The sequence below is a fragment of the Taudactylus pleione genome, unplaced genomic scaffold, assembly GCF_031769625.1.
Source record: "Taudactylus pleione unplaced genomic scaffold, aTauple2 ptg000089l, whole genome shotgun sequence".
Classification (NCBI taxonomy): domain Eukaryota; kingdom Metazoa; phylum Chordata; class Amphibia; order Anura; family Myobatrachidae; genus Taudactylus; species Taudactylus pleione.
The window spans coordinates 9,787,695-9,797,335 of record NW_028284491.1 but is presented as its reverse complement, the minus strand read 5'-3'; the positions used below and the strand labels follow the sequence as shown (position 1 = coordinate 9,797,335).

The window sequence follows — 9,641 nt, the reverse complement described above, 5'->3', positions numbered from 1 at the left end:
ATCAGATTTCAGGTTTATGTTTATGCCAGCACAGGCTATATAATGCATGTACATGAACACACTAGCACAGTGAAGTCTTGAACACACATGTGTTTATGTACATAGGAATTTTTTACAGGCCCCTCCAGCAGGATGGCCATATAATGACTGAAATTACATTGCCTTGGAATGGCACAGCCAGAAGAAAGGAGGGGGAAATACATTTTCCGTGCTTTCCACTGAATTCATTCTGTGGTTTGTGCAGAGGAAAAAAAAAATGTGCTTTATATTTTGTGAGTGGAGTCACATGACCTAGGTTATGAATAGCAGATTGTAATGAGTTGGTAGTGTAAGTAAGAGAGGAGGCGAGAGCACACACATAGACACACACATACAGACACACACTGTCTGTGCTGCTACTACAGACACATCCATACAGCCAGGTACAGTGCTGAGCTGCTGGTGGGCAAGGTGAGTGTCCATGTCCAGTGGCTGCACTCATGTGCAGTGCTGAGGGTGGGGAAGGGGGGGATCCTATTGTTTTCTTTTAGGGAACTTTACAGGGAGGAGGGAAGATTTCTCATCTCAGGAAGTTACAAGAGTTTTTTTTCCTCTTCATTAATTGAACCCGGCTGGTGCCCTCTCTATGCCCCGGCTCTTTCCTCTCCTCCTGGGCATCTCTGCGACCAGGAGCCGGGTGGAAAGTCTGCTGACTGACACGTTGCTTTTTTGTTTGGCTGAGAGAGGGCAGAGGTCACGGCTGTCAGCTCTCTCCGGCTACAAATCGCTCCGTCCTACTCTCTCCTGCGCTTCTCTATCTGGGTGTCTGCTGCGACTTTACTCTTTGCGTGCGTGCGACTTTGCCTAGACGCAAACTTGTCACTCCTGGTTTTTGCACTTGATTTCCCCAGTGTCGCCTTCAGCAGCCCTTCTTGTCGTTACTCCCTTCTTCATAGTGTCCTGCTCTTTTCTCCTGTTCCTATCCCGGTCTTCCTTCTCTCTCCTTCCTACTTTACCTTTCTGCGTCCAGGGAGATGCTGCGCAGCTTTCTCGTACAGACCTGCGTCTTCCTGGCGTCATGTAGGAAGGGTCACTCATATATACCCTGCGCGCTTCTATATAGTGTGTGAAGTTACACAGATAGGTCAGTGCTCACACTCAGCACTTTACAGTGTTCAGCAAGATAAGGAACTTTTCCTTTTATTTCTCTCCTGTCCCACTCTGTCCTTAGTTTCCGTCACAGTCAGGAAACCACTGCTTCATCATTTGTTATATATACATAATATATCTTACTGTAGCTTGTTTTTTTCATTTATTTTGCTTACTATATTGTTGGTATTTACATTAGATTATTCAATTCGATGCTTTCATAAAGTAGTATGTCTTGTTGCACAATTCTGAAACTTGTTTACTGTAGTACTTTATTATAGAAATTTCTCCTCCACTGTAAATTCACTTCTTCATCAAACTGCATCAAACTGTACCTCTCATGCTTTTTTGTGTAACTCTTGTTTTTCAACAAATTTTTATCAATTACTTAATATTTTGTGTAAATTACAGTGGATTGCTTCCAATGTATAAGGATTGTTAAGTCCCTAAGTTATAGTGCACTCATACACTACCTGTCTGCACTCATTACAGTGTACCAGAATGTAAATATATGTGGCTGTTCATGGACTACTGTTTTTCATTGTACATAATTTATATTGTGCCTGCATCAGGATATGTAATAGCAGTAATCACCCTAATTCACAGTGGCTCACCTTTACTAATAATAAACCCTTCCAAATCTAGGCTGTCATTTTGACTTTTCTATGTCATTCCCTAATTTACCAGCAGGAGTCTCCACTGTCATTCATTATTGTACATCATGCTTTAATATTTCTATGGTGGAAGAGGATGAAGAGAAGGGTGTTGGGGTAAAGGAGGTGAGATGAGGTGAACTCAGAGGTGGGGGGTTGGCAGCAGGGTAAGGAAAACATCACCCTTTCCTGGCCCGCCTTTTGCCCCTTGAGCTGTGTCTGACTGCTGCTCTGTGATTGTGTGTGTGGTACCGCGGGAGGATGATGGTAAAAGGGAGGGAGTTTGGGGAAGAGCGGAGAAGTGACCCTCAGATGTGGTGTAGTAACCACAGTATTGGTTTGTTGTGTTGCAGGGAGTGTGACAAGCGTGGTACATATGCTTAGCATACTCTGTCCTGGAGTAACAAACAAACAAAAGTTTTTTTTTTTTTTTGGTTGAACATTATGAAAGTATTTATTTTAATATATTTGCTTACTCACTTCTGACTCATAAGTCCCCTTTGGACAGCTACTGCACAGATACTTGTACATATAAATAATAGTATAGCTGTATGTACAATGGGATAGATGGAGGGGATACCCAGATGGAGTAAAGCCTACATCCCATGTGTAGCAGTCTGAAGATTTTTTTTTTTACTTCACAGCATTTTTTTTTTTTTATTTCTGCTTAAACAGTTACATTATTTTAATTCTATCTGATTTAATCATTTGCATTTTGGAAATGCAATTTCTTAACCCATGTGAGCAAACTCTATGCTTTATTTACTAGAATGGACATGCTGCTATAATAGTGTGGTATGTGCAAATAGCCTCAGAAAATATTACACACACTTATCAATATATTTTTTAAAAAAATCAAATATGTTGAAAAGTTATTGTAATTGCCAGTGTGAGCAGGTTTTCTCCTACAGCTCAGTCTGTTGTTTGCATCGTTAATCATTGTTGTATTAGATTTGATCATCATTATAATTCCTATGATTTTGTAAGTATGTAAACATGTTTATGCTTATGCAGAATTAAGTCTCTTACATATACAGTCTAACATATGGGAATCATTTTTTGCTTTGAACAGGGATTTGTATCTGGCGTACGAGAAAAGCTAAAATAAAATATTCGTAATTGACAATAAAGACCATTCCAAATTGTCTCCACGGTTAGTTGTAAGTATAGAAACTCACGGCAAAGACGCTTTCTGCATTACATTTTATTTTATTGGGAACTGCTAGTTGTTGCTCACTATATGCTACCATATATCTGTAAAAGTTCCACAAGTATTACCGTATGTTTTAGTAGACCTATGTTATTGTGCCCGTGGCCTGCCTACATATTATATGAAAGACAATTAATGACCCTTCTCTGTGGATGTGTAGTATATAGCATACTGGAGATCACTTATACAAATTCATATATTAGTTCCAGATAGGAAGACCATTTTTCTATTATTTTTTTAATAAGTAAAAAAATAAGTAATGTTTGGGTAAGTAATGTTTGATCACAGTCAAAAACATATAATTAGTGTGCAAATCTTTACTATTTATAATGAGTAAAGCCACTATTTGCAGTGCCATAGAAATAGGACATTGGCAGCCTCGGTGACGGTTTCCAGCTATGTTAATTATATTTCTATGTGTTTGATTGGAGCTCACTGAGCCAGAGACTTGTTTGCACTGCAGAAAAATGCCACAAAAGAGACTTTTGGAGAGACAATTAAATATGTGTCTGATTGTCAGGCTGCTGAAACATTTTGTACACTGAGCACATCTGGGGAGCAGTAGTAGCAAGAGATAGGAGCCGTCTGCATCCAGAGCTGTCTGGCCGAGTCCCTTAAGGGCCACTGACCTGGCTGATGTTTAACTTTTTTTAACTAGTGAGCACGTAATTCCTATAGAAGTTACACAGGAACAGAACTGGTGCCATGTGCAAGCAGGTTTAAAAAAAGCACAGGTACCACTTGTTTTTCACAATGGTTTTTCCTGGTTCTTTAAGCTGCTGGCAACATATGTAATATTTTCATTAGCATGCATAATTATTTAATGTCCCACTAACCGTGAAAACGTAGAAAACTAATAGACCATGGCGACTGCTTATCTCCGATTTGCCTAATTCTACATCTTATTTATATGTTATAAACTCCCTTTCTGTCTATCTGCGTCACACAGGTGACAGCAGGGCAAGGGGAGCGTACCTTCACGGTGTAGGTTTATAAGTAAGCTGTGTTATATCTGTCATAATTAACACCGCAGTGTGTGTGCAACCTGCTCCCCTGTTGTTCAGCTCCACCATGTGGCATGGCCATGGCAGAGTATAGAAAAGTAATAACTGTATATAGCTGTGGTCTCACTGGTGAGTTTAGACATCATTTCAGGTAAGACTGACTTTTCTTCATTATATTAAACATACACAGGCAAAAATAGAAATTCAATGGAAAAGGGACATGTATTAACGATTGCATTTGATATATGCCATCTGGGCATGGTATTAGCGCCCATGATCGCATTGCAAGATGCGATCATGGTGCCGGAATGTATAATCCGAAATGATCCCGTCCCTGCGATGTGCCTGTAGTGCTGTCGGGGCTACTGTGTATACGCAGTCCTGCTGACTGCACATGCGAGGGCACCATTGCCGGGGGAGGGTTCCCATGGAACCCTTTCCTGGAAAGTTTTGCAATTTCGAGGCCATTAGCTGCGGTGGCCAATATCCGGAGTGCTTCGCATTCTGGATGTTGCTAAATCTGGCAGCATCGATCCTATATAGAAGCCTACGGGGGATGTGACTGCCTGCAGGAATGGATTTAAACTGTGCCCGATATGTCTGTTTCTCACTTCACATATGCCGCCGTCTGAGAACAGCAGGGCAAGTCAGATCTGCTGCAAAGGACGCTGGGCAAAAGGGGACGGAGCCAGCGGCGGGTGCCGGGCAGACAGCAGAGAAGTATGCAGCTTCCCTGCTTGCGGTACAGATTACGCTTTTCTCAGATGGCGAATCTGTGCGCAGCAGAGGATGAATTGCACTCACTATACAAAAATATGGTGATGCGATTCGTACACAAAGCTGGGGTGCTGCTGGAGAAGGAAGAACCTTCTCCACAGTATGAATTGTCGAAAGCTAAATAGGACTTTTCACTGCTCTATGAATAGACCCCTAAATGCTTTCTCTCTCCTGCTTGTGCAAAGGGCCATAACCCACATTACTCAGAAGTTCTGTACCCTCGGTTGTATTGTATATGTGTAATGGAAATAGTTGTAGACCAAGCATTGCCCAATGGAACGGTTTTTGGGTTCCCCACTTCATCCAACAACACTTTCCTATACTAACAATGTCACTCTCGTGTATGCTCTCAACCTCTGCTCTATTCCTTTGCCTTGCAGTAATGAATTCCCACTCTCCCCTGTTCCCACATTACACACTTATTCCATAGGGCTAGATTCCCTTGAAAAATGGACAAAACTACTAATATAATAGAGCTAATAGTAAAAAAAATATTGTTATTATTATTACTATTAAAAATAAGAATTAAAGTCCTCCCAAACTACATCCCTGTTATTTTGGCATTGTTGTCACAATTCGGCTCCTTTGCGGGGTATAAGATTGACCTACACAAGTTAGAAGTCCTTTATGTGCATAACACAGGGTCCTCGTCCCCACCACCCTCTGTTACATGTTTAGATCATTTTCGGCTGCCTAAGCAGTCATTTAAATACCTTGGAATTCAAATTCCGGCTGATAGCTCTAAGTTATACACTGTTAATGTCACTCCTGTGATAGCTGACATAACTAGGCTACTGGGAATTTGGCAACACCTTCCGTTATCTCTTCTGGGTAGGGTTGCATTGCTGAAATCAATTATGTTTCCTAAGCTGGCCTATCCTATTCAAATGTTACCAATACAATTATCACATTTCAATATTTCTCAAATTACTCGCCTATTTCTTGAATTGTTATGGAGGGGTGGGAAACCACAGCTAATCTAGAGCGAAGATGTATTTGGGGAAATCTGATGGTGGACTGGCTGTTCCGCATGTCTCTGCATTCACCAACGCAGTATTTTTTCGTTATTTACTTGATTGGTTGACGGGTTGTGAGGCATATACCCATAAATCCCTGGAAGAAGAAATGGTTTATCCTTATTCTTTAGCTGCTCTCCTACATACTCCCAGAGTAAGTCTCCCGCCCCTAGTGCGAAATATTTTATTTTTTGATACCTATTTAGTTTGACTACAAATAAACTGAAAGCTTCACAGGTGTCATACTGTGTCTCAATATATAATGCTTTTTGGGGCAATCCTATGTTTATTTCTGGTTTGGAATATGCTAAGTACCTGGTCTGGAGGGTAGGGTGTATCGCTGCCATTTGGGATGTGTTTGATCCTGGGGATAAATTATATTCTTTTTAGGATCTGAAATTCAAATTTCTTCTTACTAATAGAGACTTTTTTATGTTCTTACAACTTAGACACTTTATACAATCCTTACCACCTCCTATGCTGCGGGAGAAATATACTGATGTCTTACTGCCCTTATGTAATGTATCCAATACTGGGTATTACAAGACACGGTTTTTGTATCCCTACTTGCTCCCTGTGACAGCGGAGGTTTTATGGGAAAGCTGTACCCAAAATTGGTCCTCAGAGATATAACAGGTGGATTCCCCGGCTGTATATGGAGAATACTTAAGAATCCTCCATTCAACTATTTGGCAAGAAGTACATATGAGGACCATTCATAGGGCGTCTATGTCTCAGATTCAGGGGCAACATGTTGTTAAGGGAGCTCATTCAGACCCTCTCGCTATGGTGCGTTCGCTCGTAGCAACCGATGGCTCGTAATGCGCGTGTGCAAACCACTGCGAAAGATCGGGAAACGTTTGCTCGCCCAGCATAGACAGCCCAGCTGAGTGACAGAAGAGGCCGTTTGTGGGTGGTGGCAGGGGCAGACCACTAGTAACGGGGGAGTGGAGGTGCGAACGCAGGTGTGCCTGAGTGTTGCAACGCCGTTTCAGAGGCGTGCATAAATAAAAGGCAGCATCATAGTACACGTCACTTGGTGGGATTTCACACTGAAGTGATCGCAGTGCTTGCGGAAGGGTATAGTCAACCTCAAGCGCTGCAATCGCATCCGATGGTGCTTGATGTACCAATGTTTTCATGCACTTCCAGGAGATAACGTGCGCAAGTGGACGTCTTATGAATAGCTGGTGGGCGTCTGCATACACATAGTGATCGCACACCAAGACATAGTGGGTGTGCTAATGCCTTGCCGTGCGATCGCCTGTCTTGCTGGGCGTGCTCTGGATTTGCATACGCTGGGTCCGAGCGAACGCATCTAGCGAGAGGGTGTGAATGTGCTCCTATGTTTTTGCCACAATGGGCCGTATTCAATTGCCGGCGTCATTTCGCCTGTCGGAAACTGGCCTCCGTATTCAATTGCAAAAGAAAAAGATTCGCCTCTGAAAGCAGGCGGAAAAAAGTGCAGAATTGGGGTTTTGGGGTGCAACTTTACGGAAACCCCCGTGCAAGCTTAAGACAGTCCCCCAAAGGTAAACTGCGTAAAAAAAAAAAAAAACACTTAAGAACACCCCTAAAAATTACTTTCGTTTTGAGGGTGAAGAAAGAAAAAGTTGGGGGACATACATAAATACTAGCGAAATAGACTCCAGGGGGGTTCCCAAGTATGCCCCAGGTTTATTTAAGTTTGCAGGTGGTTGCGGCAGGTGGATTTTTCACGATTTTAAAACTTTAAGCAACTTCAAAATATGCTACCCCCCATTTTCAAGTACCTCAATTTTGCTGGGACTAGTTATTTTCTCCCCCCAAAAATTATAAATGCAATTCTTCACCCCTTATGCAAATACGTTAAACAGCACCTATTAAGAACTTTTAACTACCCCAAATACCTTTAGCAGGGCAATTCGGGGGGATCCATAGTGATCACACATGTCAGTGCATCTTTTGGGGGGGTGTCAGGCTGATTTCCCCGTTTTTGAGTGGACTTTCCGCCTGTTCAAGTTTTGCTGGGTGCCGTTTTTACGTCCTTTGGAATTAAATAGGGCGAAAAAGCAGTCGCGCACGCGGAAAGTGATTTCTCCAAAAACACGCAATGTAGGCGGAAAGTCCGGCAGGAGAAAAGTCCGGGACTTTTCGCCTGCAATTGAATACGGCCCAATATATGGGAGTGCGGGAAAATTAGAAAATTTTGGGATAAGATTATGGTATTTATAAATATGACATGTGCCCTACGCCATACCCTCTAGATATGTTATGTGCTAATTTAACGAATTGGGATTTACAAGATCGTAAGACGGAATTGTTACCTTTTCTTACGGTGGTTGAAACTGTAGCGAGAAAAAATATCCTCTGTAATTGGACAGTTTCCACAGCACCATCTCTAAAACATACTACTACAAATGCTTTATTTTGATCCGACGGGCAACTATACCTGGTGTTGAGAAGGGGTGGTTAACTTTTATGCTAAATGGGGTGTATATATTGATACTGAAACACATATTGAAGCTATTTGAGACTATAACTTGGTCTCTACATGGTAATTTGGAGTGACATATTTGGACCTACCAGTGTTATATATTTATGATCTTATGCTTTTATAATTACATGCTATGGGATATGCTTCCTTTTCTTTCGAGAGGGATACTGGCATTCCCCCCACTATAAAGGTATTCAGTTAATGGGAGGGTTCAGCTGCACTAGGGTCCAGTCTCCCCCCCCCCCCCTTATTATGTTAGTTTTCTGCTGCTAATGTTTTCAGTTGAATTATATATCTTAATTATGCTGCTTTTCTTAAAAAGGGCAAAAAAAAAAAGAACGCGTGGCAATATTAAGGCGGAGAATTTGTTGTTTTGATGTTTTGCCATAGCCTGTGTTATGGTCTATGAGGAGGGTAATTATTACAGTAGCTGACCTTGGGTAAAGTGGGACTGTACAGTTATATTGGGTAATTAGAATTGGAAATTGACAGGGGTGGTGGTAATAGAGGGGTTCCTTACAGTTTTGGAATTTCATCAGGACGGGTCATCTGGTGGCCAGGCGATAGGGTGATGTCATGCAAAAATTAATGCAGATATTTCCTGAAATACATGGTGTTTCTGGTGCTCCAGAGTTTCAGCCGAAATCACAGCTTAAGACAGTGAGTGACAGTAAACTTTGAGATGTTTGATACCTATAATATATACATCATATGTACACCATACCTCTCAGCATTCGAGGACAGGAGTACAGGACAGGGGGCATAGCAACATTTCGGAGGGGGTATGACTGTGCCACTGGAGCCTGTCTAGCACTAGGCTAACCTTCCAGGCCCCTCCAATCAAACTTTTAATGCTCTGCGCACCAGCTGCTCTGCATAAATGGGACATGACTGTCAGATCGATAGAGACAATGAAGTCTCCATTGGGACAATGAAGTCTGAAGATAGGTGGCAAGCGGAAATGTTCTCCAATGACAAAGGGCTACCTCAGGGCAATCAGTAAAATGTTAGATAGCTTTAAGGACCGGAGTAACATGGACTGTGGGCCTGATTCAGAGCCGGACGCTCTGACCAGAGCGCTCGCTCTGAATCAGGACAATCCTCCATGAAAATGGAACGGCCTCCTGGCCGCTCGCATAGCTGTGGGTGACCGCCCACAGCATATGCGAGCGGCCAAAAAGATGGTCGCGATGGTCTTGACCATCGCGACCATCGGACTTGCGACGGAGACCATGCGGTAGGGTCTCCCTGCCACAAGCCCTGGAGTGATTTTGGCTCTATCAGAGCCAAAATCACTCCCACTGACATCACTAGTGATGTCAGTGGGCCCGGCTTCAGACGGTAGGCGTTCCCATGGGAACGCCTCCGTCTGGCAGG

General features: G+C 42.6%; 1 protein-coding gene across 1 annotated transcript in view; it reads left to right on the top strand.

Annotated features, from left to right (window-relative positions):
- The first annotated feature begins 346 nt into the window (after positions 1-346).
- The window catches only part of RARG (retinoic acid receptor gamma), a 192,277-nt gene continuing 182,982 nt past the window's right edge, over positions 347-9,641 (top strand). Inside the window, exon 1 of the mRNA XM_088469160.1 lies at positions 347-450. The gene's annotated coding sequence lies outside the window, so the exon portion shown is untranslated. The remainder of the gene's footprint in view (positions 451-9,641) is intronic.